Source organism: Octopus sinensis, linkage group LG2, assembly GCF_006345805.1.
Source record: "Octopus sinensis linkage group LG2, ASM634580v1, whole genome shotgun sequence".
In the NCBI taxonomy this organism is placed as follows: domain Eukaryota; kingdom Metazoa; phylum Mollusca; class Cephalopoda; order Octopoda; family Octopodidae; genus Octopus; species Octopus sinensis.
Window position 1 is genome coordinate 27,132,667 of NC_042998.1, and position 17,952 is coordinate 27,150,618.

Here is a 17,952-nt window from a genome sequence, read left to right on the forward strand (position 1 = left end):
TTTAATGATTTTGTCAGCTTGCCATCTTAATAATAATTTTTTTTTTTTGTCCTTTCTTCTCACAAGGAGTCCATATTGTGATTTCTCTTCAACATAACTATAGAAAATTTGATATACTTTCAAAATTTCAATGCTTCAAAAATATACCAATTGACATTCAAATCATGAAAAATTAATATTTTAAAAGTGTTTCAGAACAGATATTATATTTCACTCTGAATATTCAGTGACCAGAATAAATCAATATGAATAATTTGACAATTTAGAAACTTATACTTTGTTTTTCCACCCTACTCTAAACCAAGGAAGGCTATGAAATTAATAACATCTTTCCATAAATTTCACTTTAATAATGGCAACAATAATGATTGTTACATTAGTGCTAAGCCGGATTTTGGAGAGAAGGGAGAAGTGGGGAGGGTAGTGGATATAAATCAACTCTAGTACGCTAATGCTATTTGTCATTGATCATGGAATGATACAAGGAATACAGGTCGTCATGGATTTACTGCCACAACTGGTTCCAACTGACTGGTCGTAAGTCAATTTGGTCCCCTAAGTCGGCCTATAGGTCTACAAAGCTTTGTTTTATATTTTTACATTCTTAAGTTACATTCTCAGGTAAAAGTCACACACAGTATTCTGTATTATACTATTAAACTAGCATTAGTCAAAAATTTCAGTCTCAAGCAGTCATCTTATAAACAAATACAAGGTTGCTTTGATGTCTCCACGACAGGATATTCATCCAAAACTTGGGAGAACCACAGTGGTGATCGATAACCAAACCTAGGGGAAGCATTTGTTAGCTGACATCACTCATAGACAGGTTAATTTCTAAGAAATTAAACCCATTAGATTTCACCTGGTCTATTTATTATTGCTGCCAGGAGCTGGCACACCAATCGTCATAAAGTCAATTGGTCGTAAGTCAGATAGGTCTAAGTCAATGACGACCTGTAGTCGATCCTGATGGATTCTGAATGCTGTTAAACATGCTACCATTTCTCCTATTTACCTGTGATTTGCTTCCAGGTTCCCAACCACATGGTTCCACTGCATCGCACCTTTGGCAAGTGTCTTCGACTATGGCCTTGGGCTAACCAAAACCTTGTGAGTGGATTTGGTTGGTGGAAACTGAAAGAAATCAATCATCTGTGTGTGTGTGTTCATGTGTCTTTGTTTGTCTCTACTGCAGCTTGTCAATTGGTGTTGGTGTGTCTCCGTCCATGTAACTTAGTGGTTCAGCAAATGTGACAAATAGAATAAGTGCAAGGCTTAAAAAAAAATTAAGTACTAGGATCAATTCACTCAACTAAGAAAATTCTTTCAAGATGGTGCCCCAGCTTGGCCACAACCTAATTACTGAAACAAGTAAAAGATAAAAGAAAAATAATTGATAAAAACTGAAGAAATTAGTCAAGCTATTTTTAGGAATACATTATGGAAAATAATATCAAATTTTATAAGATCCAGTTTAAAACAGAAAAGAGAGGCGGGTCTGAAACCGCCATGGTTTGAATCCTACCATTTAGGCATGTTTCTCTTTTCTGCCTCAAATTGGTTCTTATAATGTCTAATATTATTTTGTTGAAAAATCTTAGTAATTCATTCACAATTATGGGTAAATATTTGAAATAAAATAATAATTATATTCAACAATATGGGCACCAAGCAGTATTTAGGCATAAATGAACTTTTGGTTAGTTAAAATAGGTTTGCGACATTATTTCTACTTCAAAAAGCAAAATTCACTGCAGTTACTGAGGGGAAAAAATTCTCCCTTATGTAAAAGGTGTAATCTAATGATTGTATATAGTAGTAGCTCTTGAACTGGAAATGATAGGATGATAAAGATATTGTTAAGTAGGTGGAAATTAATTGATGTGTGGGAGAGCCTAATCATTTGTTACAATCAAAACAAAATGAACCAAGTGGATGGAGTAGACATTTTTCTACTGGTGAAGGGGAGATGGGTGGGAGATAAAGTTTGAGAAACATTGTTAAATATGTGACTATCATACACTTTTCTATGCACTGAAAGTTTCTCAGCAAAATCTAGAAAGTTTCTTATTTTTTTATTGCCCACAAGGGGCTAAACATAGAGAGGGACAATCAAGGACAGACAAAGGGATTAAGTTCATTACATTGACCCCAGTGCATAACTGGTACTTAATTTATCGACCCCGAAAGGATGAAAGGCAAAGTCGACCTCAGCGGAATTTGAACTCAGAATGTAGGTAAAGACGAATGAAATACCTATTTCTTTACTACCCACAAGGGCCTAAACACAGAGAGGACAAACAAGGACAGACAAATGAATTAAGTCGATTATATCAACCCCAGTGCGTAACTGGTACTTAATTTATCAACCCCATAAGGATGACAGGCAAAGTTGACCTCGGCAGAATTTGAACTCAAAATGTAACGGCAGACGAAATACCAATAAGCATTTCGCCTGGCGTGCTAACGTTTCTGCCAGCTCGACGCCTTAGAAAGCTTCTGCTGACAATATTGGGTTATCCACAATCATTTCCTTAAATTTCTCTAAGCAGACATATACTGAAAATTATTTCATCTGTCATTTTATTAATTACCTACCCATCAGTGGATATATATGTAAGTCGATTAGCAAATTCAGTAACATAGTTTAATGTTGGATGTAATACTAAAGCTTAGATACAAAAAAACTGTTTTGTATTTGAAATATTCATTATACAGAGACTCAACAATTGAGATTCTTGACAAAGAAGCAATGTCATGGTATTAATGCTTCTTCTCAAGAGCACTAGAAACATGAAGGAAGTAAACTGGCAAAAGCCATGAATTAAAACTTGGTTTGTTTCCTGGAATCACCAGGAACTTGTTTTTATTCCATTGTACATACGCCAGTTTTTTGTAAATGCTGATAACCATTTTATTGTTCTGCTCCTGCAAAAATATGTTTCTTTCGATAACAAAATGCATCATAGAAATACAATATCCTGAACGTTACAAAACAAAGGATATATTATAGCCATTCATGATATACAGAATTGGCCCTTTATTTGAATTATTCATAGAAAGACAAGATTTATCTTCTTAGACAAAAGTTATTTCTGTCAAATGGCAAAATTTATATTTTTTGTTCATGACTGTATGTACATTGTTTAGTTCTTAGCCAGTAGTCACTAAATCTTTTTAAAGTTATTGTCAAACGGATCCTGATATTTAATACCTACATAACTCTTTCAAATGTGATTTTGTTTACTGCATTTCTTTTTTTACTTAAATACAATTATTTGTGCACAAAACTATTTTTTATTTTAATCAACAAAAACCTGAATTCATCATTAAAAAAATGTTTATCTTAATACCAAATTAATATTTGAGAAAATGCAATGAAAATTGTTACTAAGGAGAGGGTTACATGAATTTACAGAGCAATAGATACTTTTTGAAATATATTTAAAGGTATAAAGAGAAAACAAAAACAAATATCAGAATAATTCAAATAACTGGTCTGGTATTTTGAACAATACAGGTCCTTTCTCAGCGACCATAAGAAAAACAATAGGCAACATCAATACAGACATGATAACTGTAACCAAAATTATAGGCCCTTATTGTGTATAGCAACAACTATTGAAACCCTGATAGGAAAGATAAGAACAAATGCCTTTTGGTTTTAAAAACATCAGAATTAAGTTGATTTGGGTGCAAAAGACAGCAACCAAATGATTTTTGCTTTTCACCCTTTCAGGGTCAATAAAATAAAGGTGACCTAATATAAAGAGTTGAAAGAAACACTGCAAGGAATTTCTTATGATGCTCCACCAATTTGATAATTAATAATGGTATTAAATTTTAGCACAAGGCCTGCATTTCTGGGGGAGGAGTAAGTCAATTTACATCAACCCAATTGCTCAACTGGTTCTTATTTTATTGACCCCATAAGGATGAAAGATAAATTTAGCCTCAGTGGAATTTGAACTCAGGATGCAAAGATGAAGAAAATGCCACTAAACATTTTGCCTGTCATGCTAACAATTCTGCTAGCTCACTGCCTTAACTGGATAATTAATAATCCTTCCTACTATAGCACAAGGCCTGAAATTTGGGGGAGGGGAATAGTTGATTACATCGACCCCAGTGTTCAACTGGTACTTAATTTATTGAAAGTCAACCTCGGCAGAATTTGAACTCAGAATGTAGTGGCAGAAGAAATACCACTAAGCATTTCATCCAGTTCCTAATGATTCTGCCAGCTCAGCGCCTTAATTGGATAATTAATAATTCTTTCTATGGGAAGTACAAGGCCTCAAATTTGGCGAAAGAGATTAAGTCGATTACATCAACACCAGTGCATAACTGGTACTTATTTAATCAACCTCAAAAGGATGAAAGGCAAAATCGACCTCGGCGGAATTTGAACTCAGAACGTAGCGACAGATGAAATGCTGCTAAGCATTTCGCTTGGCATGCTAATGAGTCTGCCAGCTCACCGCCTTCATTGGATAATTAAAAAGTAATGAAGAATAGAGAGATACAGACTAAAGCTCTATTTCATTAATCACATTTTTTTTTTTTTAATCAGTCTTCTATGACAACTAAAGTCAGAGTTGGGTTGAACCTGTCCTGCAACACATTAAATTTAAGCTTAAATATACAATTGATAAGCTCTCTAGAAGAAAGCTCCCATGTAATTAGTTATCATGTCCCTTTAAAAACGACTGAAAAGAAATAAACATTTCATTGCATCATAATGCATTTCCCATCAAGAATTTCATCTTGCATAAGTAAGTGGATGGAGCGAAAGAAATAATTATAAAAATAATCTTTATTAATGAAATTCTGAGGGAAATTTCTTTTTTTTTTTCACTTTTACTTAAGTTATCATCATTAATTTACAGAAAGTAACAAAATGCATTCATCATCATCAATAAACAATGTCACTTTCTTATTAGATTGGACAATATTGAAGGACAAATATTGTCAGGTATGATGATTTTAAAGTTATTGGTTTTCCATCACTATGAATGTAATTCGTAGTGTAAAAAAAATAGCTGAGCATTAAACAAGCCAAACATTGCTTAAAATGATAAATATAGCAGCCAAATATCCTCAAATCACACTCTACTGTCCTAAAAAAAAAAAGCACATGAAATGTTAACCTACTCTGTAAGGTGGTTTGGTGTTAGAAAGGGCATCCAGCCATAAAAACCCTGGCAAAACAGACAGTGAAGTCTGGTATAGTCTTCTGCCTAGCCAGCCCCTGTCAAACTGTCCAACCCATACCAGCATGGAAAATGGAGATTTAATGATGATGCACTAAAAAGACAGGATATCACAGAATACCTTACAAGATTTCCTGTTCAAAACCGATCTAAGTTTTATGCAGCAGATCATATCAATTTTTGATTTTCTACTCAACAGATATATTAAACATTTCACTCAAGTATTTTATAATGCATCAGTATTGACTGATTGACACTTTTGTGTCAATGGGTCAATCACTGGTTCACTGCATTTCTGACAGTGAGACCAACGGGAATTATATGTTTAACTCAGGTGGAACAAATACTAAACAAATTATTTCTCTTTATTCTAAACAATTCATTTTACAGTTTTCCCATTGTTTACATATTTTACTAATATACATTGCAGAAGATACATAGATACATATACACCTAAGTACACAACAGGTTTCAGCACAATTTCCATCTACCAACATCCACTCACATGACACAAGTCAATCCTAGCCTATGGCTGATGACATTTAACTTAGACATTGTACAGAGGGGTTGAACCCCAAACCATACCGTTGCTAAACAAACTACTTAACCATACATCCAGTTAATTTAAGGGCAATATTATAATCAAATATCCAGATGTTGATCCAAATCTTTCTACGAGAAGCACAAGGCCTCAAATTTTTGGTAATTATGGTTACAGTATAAAACTTGTTTTAATATCTGTTTCAAGTCATTTGTTTAAAACGCTGATTTAATTATATAAAGAGTAAATTAATATTCTTTCTGGAGTCCTCCATAGAAACAGCTTTAGACATAAACAGCTCAGTAAACATTTAAGATATTTCAGTATGCTTACATCATCATCATTTAATGTCTGTTTTCAATGTTGGCATGGGTTGGATGGTTTGATAGAGAGTGGCAAGGCCAGGGGCTACACAAAGTTTCATAGTCTATTTTGGTTTGGTTTCTACAGCTGGATGCCCCTCCTAACACCAACCACTTTATAGAGTATACTGGGTGCTTTTTTACATGACATCAGCAGCAGTGATTTTTATGTGGCACCAACACCAGTGTTTTTTACATAGCACCAGCACCAGTGCCATTTCCAAACGTGGCCGATGCCAACGCTGCCTTGACTGGCTTTTGTGCCAGTGACACATAACATGCAGTACTTGAGACCTATTGAGTCAAGTACATCAAAATCAAAATAAATATTAAATGGAAATCGTAGTTGTGATACCTGTGCCAGTGGCACGTAAAAAGCACCATCCAAACATGGCCGATGCCAGCACTGCCTTGACTGGCTCCTGTGCCGGTGGCATGTAAAAAGCACCCACTACACTCACGGAGTGGTTGGCGTTAGGAAGGGCATCCAGCTGTAGAAACACTGCCAGATCAGACTGAAGCCTGGTGCAGCCTCCTGGCTTCCCAGACCCCAGTTGAACCGTCCAACCCGTGCTAGCACAGAAAACGGACATTAAATGATGATGATGATGATAAACGATGATGAATTCTGTTATGGTGGGCAGGTCTTCTCACAAAAAGAGATAATAGAACTCAGCAAAAATATAATCAGACCATCAAACACAAATATCCATGGTTCTACCCTCGTTTCTCATTCATTATATTTTGTACAATTGAATTAGGAAGTTAAAAAGGGTTTATTCTAGTATCAATATGCTTGCATGTATTCATTTGCCAAAAGCAAAAGAACATTAGTTGTACTATATAGCTTTTGAATATATTAACTACAATAAGCAGAATATGTTTCAAAAATAACTATTTTCAAATAATCTACTCATGCAGATTTGTTGAAAAAAATCAATACTTCATGAATAAAGAAAATCTAAGATATTAGTAGAAACCACAAGATATATATTGAGTTAAATAAGTTTAGAAATTAACTTGAATATAAAGAATTTTATTTTTTTGAGTTAGTATTATGAAGGGTCTCAGATCTTTTGCCAATATTTTACTGTATTTTAACTTAAAATTATAAATTTTTTGAAGTGTTGTGTCTATTTCTGTCTATACTTATTGATATTTCATGTCATGTTTGTGTGATTGTGTACATGTGCCTGCATGGTTAGCTAAATTGCTGTATGTCTATGGTCGTTTCACTTTCAGTGGCCAACTACACAAAGATCTCGGCAGATACAGAGGGGAGATGAAGTCAATTGCTTTGAGTTAAAAAGAGCTAAACTATAAAATTGATGTTTCATAAGCTTGCAGTGCTTGGTTCAAATCCTCCAATGGCAGTAATAAATGTTCTCTAAGACGCAATACAGGCTGAGGTTAACCTCTGCCATACCCACATATATGCATGTGTTCCTAGATGATACTTTCTAGAACTGAAAAACAACTGTATTACTCTCTTTACTCTTTTAATTGTTTCAGTCATTTGACTGTGGCCATGCTGGAGCACCGCTTTTAGTCGAGCACATCAACGCCAGGACTTATTCTTTGTAAGCCTAGTACTTATTCTATCGGTCTCTTTTGCCAAACCACTAAGTTACGGGGACATAAACACACCAGCATTGGTTGTCAAATGATGTTAGAGGGACAAACACACACATATATATATATATACATATATCTGACAGGCTTCTTTCAATTTCCATCTACCAAATCCACTCACAAGGCTTTCGTTGGCTTGAGGCTATAGTAGAAGATACTCGCCAATGGTGCCACACAGTGGCACTGAACCCAGAACCATGTAGTTCGTAAACAAGCTACTTACCACACAGCCACTATAAGAAATAAGCCTACGCATTATTTAATAACAAATTATTATTATTAAGAAGGTAGTGAGTTAGTAGAATCAGTAGCATATTTGGAGGAATTTCATCAGTTTTAACTTCTGAGTTCAAATTCTGCTAAGGTCAACTCCACGTTTCATCCTTTTGGGGTTGGTAAAATAAACACAAGTTAATCACTGGGGTCAATGTAATCAACTTACCTCCTCCCCTGAAATTGCTGGCCATGTGCCAGAATTCGAAACTATTATTATTATTATTATTATTATTTGTCATGGCACCCCTTCAGTTACGACAATGAGGGTTCCAGTTGATCTGATCAACGGAACACCCTGCTCCTGAAATTAATGTGCAAGTGGCTGGGCACTCCACAGACATGTGTACCCTTAACAGGGAGATTCAGTGTGACAAGGCTGGCCCTTTTGAAATACAGGTACAACAGAAACAGGAAGAAAGAGTAAGAGAAAGTTGTGGTGAAAGAGTACAGTAGGGTTTGCCACCACCCCCTGCCAGAGCTTCATGGAGCTTTAGATGTTTTTTTGTTCAATAAACACTCACAATGCCCAGTCTGGGAATCAAAACCTGCCATCCTATGACTGCCCTAACCACTGGGCCATTACACATCCACATTATAACTATTAGGAAGGTGGCAAGCTGGCAGAATCATTAGCATACCAAACAAAATACTTTATGGCATTTCTACCAGCTTTACATTCTGAGTTAAAATACTGCCAAGGTCAACTTCACCTGTCATCCTTTCATGGTTGATAAAATAAGTACCAGTTGAGCATTAGAGTCAATGTAATCACCAAGCCACCTTCCATAAAAGATTGCTGGCTTTGTGCAAAAATTTGAAACCAATGTATTTATTATGACAAGTTTTTTTGTATTAACATCAACATGACAAGTTCATAATAGAGTGTTTTTCCTATACATTTTAAATCACAGAGTAACTGCTTCAAAAGCACAAAATATCACAGCACATCTAAGTTGTCCCCACTAATCACTACAAACCCGCAGCATTCACAACTCTTTATTTTGTCACATGGCATGACTCATGTCTCATGCACCGCATATAATCTGCTTTACATTGGAAAGGGAGAAAGATTCAGTTACCAAAAGAAAGAAGTAGTTTCCTTAAACTTCTCACATCTCTATTGAACATTATTCTTTCACGGAGTAACAGATTTCATCTCTTTCTAATAGAGCATCCAAGCTGTCAAAATCTCAACCTGAAAATATCAGAGAACTGAAGGAATTCCATTCTTTTGAATCTAATTTCCAATATTAATTATTGCAATCTAAATACACAACAATGGTGTTTAGTGCTATAACTTGTGAGAAATATGCCAATAAATGAGTAATAAGCTTTAAAGAAAATGTTGATCCCTAAAACGATTAATGCTTTAGTTCCCGTCTTTCTTAACTTACTTATTCCAACCATTATCTCATTATCTAAGAATCTCGTTCCATCTTAAATAAGTATAAGCTAGCTTTAGTCATGGGGAAAGATGCATGAAAAATTATGCTCACAAAATATAGGATACACTTTCAATAGTCTTTGGAAAATTTCATACTTTAAAAAGAAACAAACACATACACCTACCCACCCCACATACACACACAAACACAGACCTAGAATTTCATTTCCTCAAGCTAAAATAACATGTTAAGAACAGTACTCTGACACCACTATTAACACAAAGCGCAACGGGCCATGTTCGTGGCCGTCACAGGTCAACAGGCCACAATCGTGGCCCAGATAGATGCATTTAATTTATGGGTGTTTGTTGGGGTCTAATGTCACTCAAATGCTCCGATACCCACCAGAATGCAAGAGGACTAATAGTTCAACTAGTGACTTTTCAGATTATGTAAAACTTGCCACCATTATATACTAAGATATTTAAACTACGTTTTTGTTTTTTATGTGTGCATGGTAGTCTCATTTTCATAAAATGTGCTCAGAAGTCTATGCTATGTAAGTGCAATTCCCAGTGCTTTATGAGTTAGATAGACTAACAGAGAAAAAAGCAGTACAATATAAATACATCATCAACATCAATCGATCAATAAGACATTCAATTTTCCAAAATTCCATAAATATTCTGTTTTGTAATTTTAAGTTATCAATGAAGTTAATTTAATCTTCCATAATCTTGTTCTCAGAAGCATGGTTATTTTTTTTGTAATTTTTTTTTTTATTAACATTCAGCAGCCATTTATGTATTTATTTCCACAAGTTCTATGTTTCTTTCAATATTTGACAAAGAATTACTTGTTCAATTTGCTGTTGTATTTGTTTATATTTCCTTCACGCTATTTATCTAACTTCACAAATTATATGACATACCAATAAACATGTGTGGTGAATATAACTACTTTGCACTGAATTCTTTCTAAAATTAATATATCTGTTGGCAACTACAACTTAATTTTTACTTGTAAATTGTTAAAGCTCTGGTTAAAAAAATAACAATACTATGAAGCTGTTTTCAAAACTAAATAAAAAAAAAAATCAAATAGCCTATTAGATATAAAGACAAATTGTGTTTATATCAGACTAATATTCCAGTTTAATTCTTATTTCATAATTACTTATTTGAATATGTTCTGGAAATGATAAAACTTATGTTTGTACATTTTTTGATAACATTGATTTTAATGAAATGAATTTAGTGATATATAATTAAAAAAAAAAATAAAATGAAAAAATTTAATTGAAATAGTTTTGTTTTATGACAATAAACGTCAGTAATAGAACATTAAACTACATAATTAACAATACTCTGCTTTGTTTCTCGCAGTTCCAAATTTGTAACCCAAGAATTTAGTTAGAGTTTGTTTATTCAAAGTGTATGATAATGCACCAGGAAATCAAAAATTGGCCAAATTTAAGAACGATGTTAGCTTTGCTCCAGACAGGTCATTGAGAAAGTGAGTTTATGAGTTGCTTTTGACTTTCTGTTGAGATATTAGCCAAGAATATAGAAGAAGCCAACATTTCATCTGTTAGATACTCTCTCTTTTACTCTTTTACTTGTTTCAGTCATGTTACTGTGGCCACGCTGGAGCACCGCCTTTAGTTGAGCAAATTGACCCTAGGACTTATTCCTTGTAAGCCTAGTACTTATTCTATCGGTCTCTTTTGCTGAACCACTAAGTTACGGGGATGTAAACACGCCATCATCGGTTGTGAAACAATGTTGGGGGGGGGACAAACACAAATACATACACACACACACGCATATATATACATATATACGACAGGCTTCTTTCAGTTTCCGTCTACCAAATCCACTCACAAGGCTTTGGTTAGCCCGAGGCTATAATAGAAGACATTTGCTCAAGGTGCCATGCAGTGGGACTGAACCCGGAACCATGTGATTAGTAAGCAAGCTACTTATCACACAGCCACTCATACGAAGGAATGTTGAGAAGTTCTTGGCTTTGGGTAAAAGAAAATGCAGGAGAATCAGGTAATTAGGATTTTATGCAAAATATTCCCCTTCTCACATTCACATTCGCAGTGGTCCTTCAGTTTTTCTAAGCCCTGTAAAAGAACTTGGAAGATTGGGCCTCCAGCCAGCCTTTTCGTGATACCCTAATTTAATGATATGACAATAATGAAATTATTACATTTTTGAATAATAAATAGATAATATACCTATGACTAACATATTTGACAGTGAAGATGGTTCAGACATGGCTGTGTGGAATGAAGTTCACTTCATCATCAAATGATCACGAGTTCAGTCTCAGTATGTGGTATCCGGGGCAAGTGCTGTCCACTGTGGCCTCAGGCCAACCCATGCCTTGTGAGTGAAGTTAGTAGAAAGAAATTGTACAGGATTTCATCTGGAGAAGGAGAGAGAGACAGAGAGAGAATGTGTGTGTGTGTGTGTGTGTACAAACAGATAGGTGGGTAGATGCCCACACACATATATATATATGTGCACTAGTTACGGTTATGTTCTTTATACTGGCACCATTTAAAAACAAAGGAAATGTCTGTTTATGTTCTGCAACTTAGGGGTTTGATAAATAGAGATTGCTAAAATAAGTACCATACATAAAGTTAGTACTGACATTGATGTTATCAACTGAAACCCTTCAAGGCCAGTCTATAGTCAAGTGATTGAAACAAGTGAAAGACTATCCAAATGGGGTGGCCAATCTGATTATTTTTTACTTATTTCTCTTCAGAAACTCTCCATAATGTCCTCTAACCTTTTTTTAATTTTTGCTTTTTTTTTCAGTTAATCTATAGTGTACTTTATTGGAATATGATACATATAGGTATATGATACATATATAATACAAAACCACATTAACCCTTTTGATACCAACCCGTCTGAAACCACCTCTTGCTCTGTAATACAAATGTCCTGTTTTCAAAAGTTCTGAATGAAAATCTTCCACCAAACCTTAGTCAAAATTTACATTCCTAACACTAGCTTAGTGATAACTAAGCTATTTTACTAAATTCTTAATTATATTTAAAATCAATTGAAAGAAACACAGAGCATCTCAACAGAAATATGGTAGCAAAAGGGTTAAAAATATAAATCTAAAACCAGGAGAAAAAAGTGGAAAAAAAGAGGAACAAGGAAAGAAAAAACAAAAAAGGAGAAAAGGAAAAAAAATTTAACACCAAGTGCCTCAACTGGTCATACACCACAAGGCTCAACAGAACCTACTGAAACAAGCCAATATGCTCATAGCATTACCACAAGTGATGGCGAGGCTAAAGCATTGGAACAGTCAAGCACCCTCGCAGGTATCACCACAGTAAGGCAAACTGCCAACGATGACAAGAACGTCATCATTAGCGGCCCAGCCCTCCAAATGTCTCAAATGCTACAGGCTGGAAGAAATAGATCACTGAGAAATAGTTCATTTTTGTCACGCGACAAAATAATTGCACAGAAAAATGAAATTGAAATAACAAAAAACTATTGAAGAACTCCTAAATCATTCACTGTATGGATTTTATCAGACTTATCACCATTGAGCCCCTAATTATACAGCTAAATATGTTCCACTTGTTCAACTGAGCAGTTCACTGTAGCACAGCACAAAAAATCTCTCAACAGACCCCCTATTGTCTTTGAATTCAAGGCTTACTACCAATAGGTCTGTAGTAGATATCTCTCTGCTCAGGAAAGAATCAGATAGGAGTGGTTAGGAAAAAGCAAGCAGTGATATGTGACTCATCAACCAAACAATCAAACTATTTGAAATCACTAAGAACAAGGTCGAAATCAGTGAGGGAGAAAATGGATTAAAGCAATTAAATAGAGAAAACTCAACAAACCTAAAAATATGCAGTTCAGGTTGGTAACTGTCACATATGCTCCCATTCAATACAATAGGAAAATAAACAATGTCATCAATAATTTCAAAAGCTACAAATAGCTTGAATCTGATAATAGTATAACAGTAGACATGATATAAATTGATATAATTTTAATCACCCCCAAAACTACTGGTAGTATCAGGATATTGTTTTCCTTCCAATACAGAAAATGCCTTGGTGTAAAGCCTAAAAATGAATGATTATTAATCTTACTCCCATCCCAGTAAATTTTTTATCACTTTCTTGAACAAAATAGATGAAACTAGCAACAACCTAAAATAATAATAATAATAAAGATAATTGTAGGAAAAATTACTACCACTCCCTCATGATCAAATTCATTGTTCTAGAGAAGGCAAAAGTTCAATAGTTTACAAAAAAAAAAAACCTGTCAACAATCAAAAGCATCAAAGCTTTAAATGGGGACAGCTATAGTAAATGTGTTTTTTGTCCTAGCTCCTCAAACACAAGAGAAAAGCACAAACTGATCAATGATAAAAATTATTTTACTTCCATTGGATTAATGAAAAATTCAAGAAAAATTCAGTTTTTATTTTCTATGAATGTCATCTGCAATAAAGCTCAATTGCTCTCTGACAGGTTTATCGGTTGAGCCTGTGGCCGTTGAGACCTCCGGCATTCTTGGTCACTGGACCATATCCCTGCTCACTGCTATCAGGGCAGAGACTGCTGTCCACATGTAGCAAGCTCTGCAAGTCAGAGTGACTGTTCCAGCACATCTCCCTCGCTATCATTTGGAACAACAGCTTTTACATTCTGTCTGCTGATGCCTCAAGAAATGTTTTTATATTGTGAGAAGTTATACATTTATTGGTTTACTGAATTTTTTTCCTGTATTCTTTCATACACAATTTTATAACAGTGAAACCTGACAATTACACTAGCTAATTAAACCACTATGAGGTACAATGGAAGTGAATTTATGTTGTTGGACTCCTAAGATACTAGCTACTATAACACTGTTTTGTATAACTAATAACAATTTTTAAAAAGTAAAAAATACTTCACCTTTGCAGGAATATAATCAAACCATAAAAAAACATACTTTCAGTATGAGAAAATGAAAAGGGAAGTTACATATGAATAGCAAGAATCCAAACAATAACTTATTTATTTGTTCTCCATATGATCTGACAGATTCAAACATTCACCTCTGATTATTGTTGACTTTCACCATGAGAAAACATTTCCCTTTCAACATGTATTCATAACATATGTACAATGTTTCGACTTTATTGTGACTCCTCAGTGAAAGTTCAGCATGTATCTGCAAGTAATTTGTTTGTGTATTACTATAAACAAAAGCCGACACTCAGGGCTATAAAACTAGTTTTTAAACATGGAATGGCTAAGGGGATCTCAAGAATAAAATAACGAAGAAAGGGGTATGTAGGTTAAAAAGAAAAATGGTTGAGAACTACTGGTTTAAAGGAAGATGTTTTCTAATGACAAAAAAAAAATATCAGTAATCCAATATTCACATTTGAATCTGCTGGAGCACATTGAGAATGAATTTTATTGGTTTCAAATTTTGGTACAAGGCCAGCAATTTCGAGGCGGGAGATAAGTCGATTACATTGATTCTATTACTCAACTGGAGCTTATTTCATTGATCCTGAAAGAATGAAAGCCAAAGTCAACCCTAGTGGAATTAAGCACGTAAAAAGCACCAACTGATCGTGGCCGCTGCCAGCCTCCCCTGGCACCTATACCGGTGGCATATAAAAAGCACCCACTACACTCACGGAGTGGTTGGCGTTAGGAAGGGAATCCAGCTGTAGAAACACTGCCAGATCAGACTGGAGCCTGGTGCAGCCTCCTGGCTTCCCAGACCCCGGTCGAACCATCCAACCCGTGCTAGCATGGAAAACAGACGTTAAACAATGATGATGATGATGAACACAAAGACAGATGAAATGCCACTATGCATTTTGCCGAGCGCAGTAATGATACTGCCAGCTTGTCGCCTTAATTGAGAATGAATATATTAAAGTTACTACTAGAGCCTCAAACAGCTCTCCGGCTTACCAGTTTCAGACTAACTACCTAACCCATGGAGAACAGACGCTTGATGATGATGAAGAGGATGACATACCTTTTTCCAGAATTATTTCAGAAAAATACAAGGCATAAAATATGGAGATCAACTCAACAGCAACTAATATACGGTAACCATATGAAATAATATCTATATTTAGCTATACCATGCACTGAATCTTCATGTAACTGGATGAAGTCTCAAAATAAATTGATATCAAACAGCAGAAAGAGATTTCTACTTGATTAAACAGATAATGAATTGATATGAAGAGACAGAGAACTGCAATAGCATGTAACTACCTCATGCATAGCAAAGTGCAAGAAGAGCTGATCAATTATGATAATTTTTAAGATATAGTTTAATTTTAAGCCTGAATACATATCAGAACATGTGTGCAGAAGGACGTGTGCACATGTGTGCTTCTATATCAACTCCTGTATTTAGATGCAACTAGATAAGTACTATAGGCTATTTGAGATTTTACCTATACATGCATATATTTATGTCTAATTACACAAGACAGCTGTAGGTAGCAATGTTGCAAATATCTAGTTAAAATGCTAATAGCTTACAATCTGTCGCAAGTGCTACCCTGCCTTCATGACTAAGATACTTAATCCTCAACAATCTAATCCACCCAGCTGTAAATATATTATTCACCATGGTAAAGTTTACAGCTGTAAGGGAACAGAATACTGCAAAATTAAAGATTGTTTTCTTAGCTTACAATGTAGTTTTTATTCATCTCAGAGCTATTGAGAATCACCCGGCTAACTCATATGAAAATGAGATAACACCTTCAGTTATGCCCCTATGAGCAATGTTGGATTAACCATGAAACAAAATAAGCATGAGCTTGGGGTATCAAGGGAAGTGGAGCACCACAAAAATGGTAAATGGTTTATAGCAGAAAAGAAATCATTTTAAACTTGCTAAAATAATATTCAAAGTGGCAGAACACCTTTCGAGCATTGGGGATCATGGAGGCAAAGTGGCTGAGTTCCTTTGGAGTGTTGGGCCTCATAGAGGAATGACTGATACCTTTGGCATTGAGTCGTGCTTAAGAAGAAGACCCATCAAACCAAGCAAAATTGCAGTCATAGCAGATACCGGTGTCACGCAAATGGCACGTGTGCCAGTGGCATGTAAAAGCACCCATTGCACTTTTGGTGTAATTGGTGTTAGGAAGGGTATCCAGCCATAGAAATCATCCCAAATTAGATTGGAGTCTGCTGCAGCCTTCCAGCTTGCCAGCCCAGTCAAACTGTCAAACTCATGCCAGCATGGACAACAGACATTAAATGATGATGATGCTTATATGATTGAAAATATAATTTCAAAGTGTTCATGGTGTCATAGTGAGAATCTGATCAAAGACTTTGCAATTAAAAAATAAAATGTAGGAAAAAATTTTACAAATACAAATATAAATTAAGTGGAAAAATACAAAAATAAACATTTTCCATTTTACTGTTAGTTTTGTTTCATTTTGAACATCAAAATTTATTTTATGGTTTATAATTGTTTATATTTTGAATTACATATATATGAGGACAGCAAAATCTTCTAAGTACTTAGGACCTCTTAGAGTCTTAATCCAGCTTACCTATGAGCTAATTCATTATGAGACTCGCTAGTATTCAAGTGCAATCATACACGCATGCACACCACAAACACAGAATTACTAACAACCAATACTTAATGTAATTTATTTTTATCATCACTGTTACTATTATTGTTTTTCTAGTATGTATTGGAATGGTCTGCAATGGATTACTCCAAACAATTCCATCTGGTATAAGTCAATCTATAAGGTTCATCATTCTTCAGTCAGAACTATTTCAACTTTTTTTTTCTTTTTTGGTTTTTCTGTAATGTAAACACCTCTTAACCCTCCTACATCATATATCTAACTTAATATCTCCACACCAACAGTTATCTCTTCAACATAGAGTAATCAATGCTTTCAGTGCTCAGTCACTTTTCAGCTTAAATGTTCTCAGCTCATCTTACATATTTAGAACTGAATATATATGGTTTCTTCAAATTTAATTGGTCTTGAAGATAAAGTCTCAATAACAAACAGATGAGAGCAATTAAGATACAAAAATTGTGATTTTCAAGCCAAGTCTAGCTTACATGTTTTGTTATGTATGAAAATGAACGTGTTAGTTGTTTTAAGTGGACACTGTATAGCTGAAGCATCTAAAAAATTATAGACTATATAAGAAAACTTTTGAAGCAGCATGAAAATGGTTGAAAAAAAATCCAAAATATTAATAACTTTCATGAGAGAATGAATGCCAAATTCAATAGACAGCATAAAAGACTCAAGGTCAAAATCTAAGAATTAGTTCAAAGAATTTTAAAAATAAAATTGGTAATCAAAAGATAATTATTTTCATAATTTTCTATATGAAGTTCACACACACACACACACACACACACACACATATATATATATATAAAACATGTGCAGACAAGGAAGTGAAATACTAAATCTTATAAACACAAGAATAGACTCACAAATACATTCACATA

The 17,952-nt window shown here is 34.6% G+C and overlaps 1 long non-coding RNA gene across 1 annotated transcript in view; it reads right to left on the reverse strand.

Moving 5' to 3' along the window:
* Positions 1-562: 562 nt before the first annotated feature.
* Positions 563-17,952, reverse strand: part of LOC118762250 — a 31,091-nt gene continuing 13,701 nt past the window's right edge. The window contains exons 2-3 of the long non-coding RNA XR_004998004.1: positions 7,803-7,830; positions 563-684 (exon numbers count right to left, since the gene is read on the reverse strand). This is a non-coding gene — a long non-coding RNA (uncharacterized LOC118762250). The remainder of the gene's footprint in view (positions 685-7,802; positions 7,831-17,952) is intronic.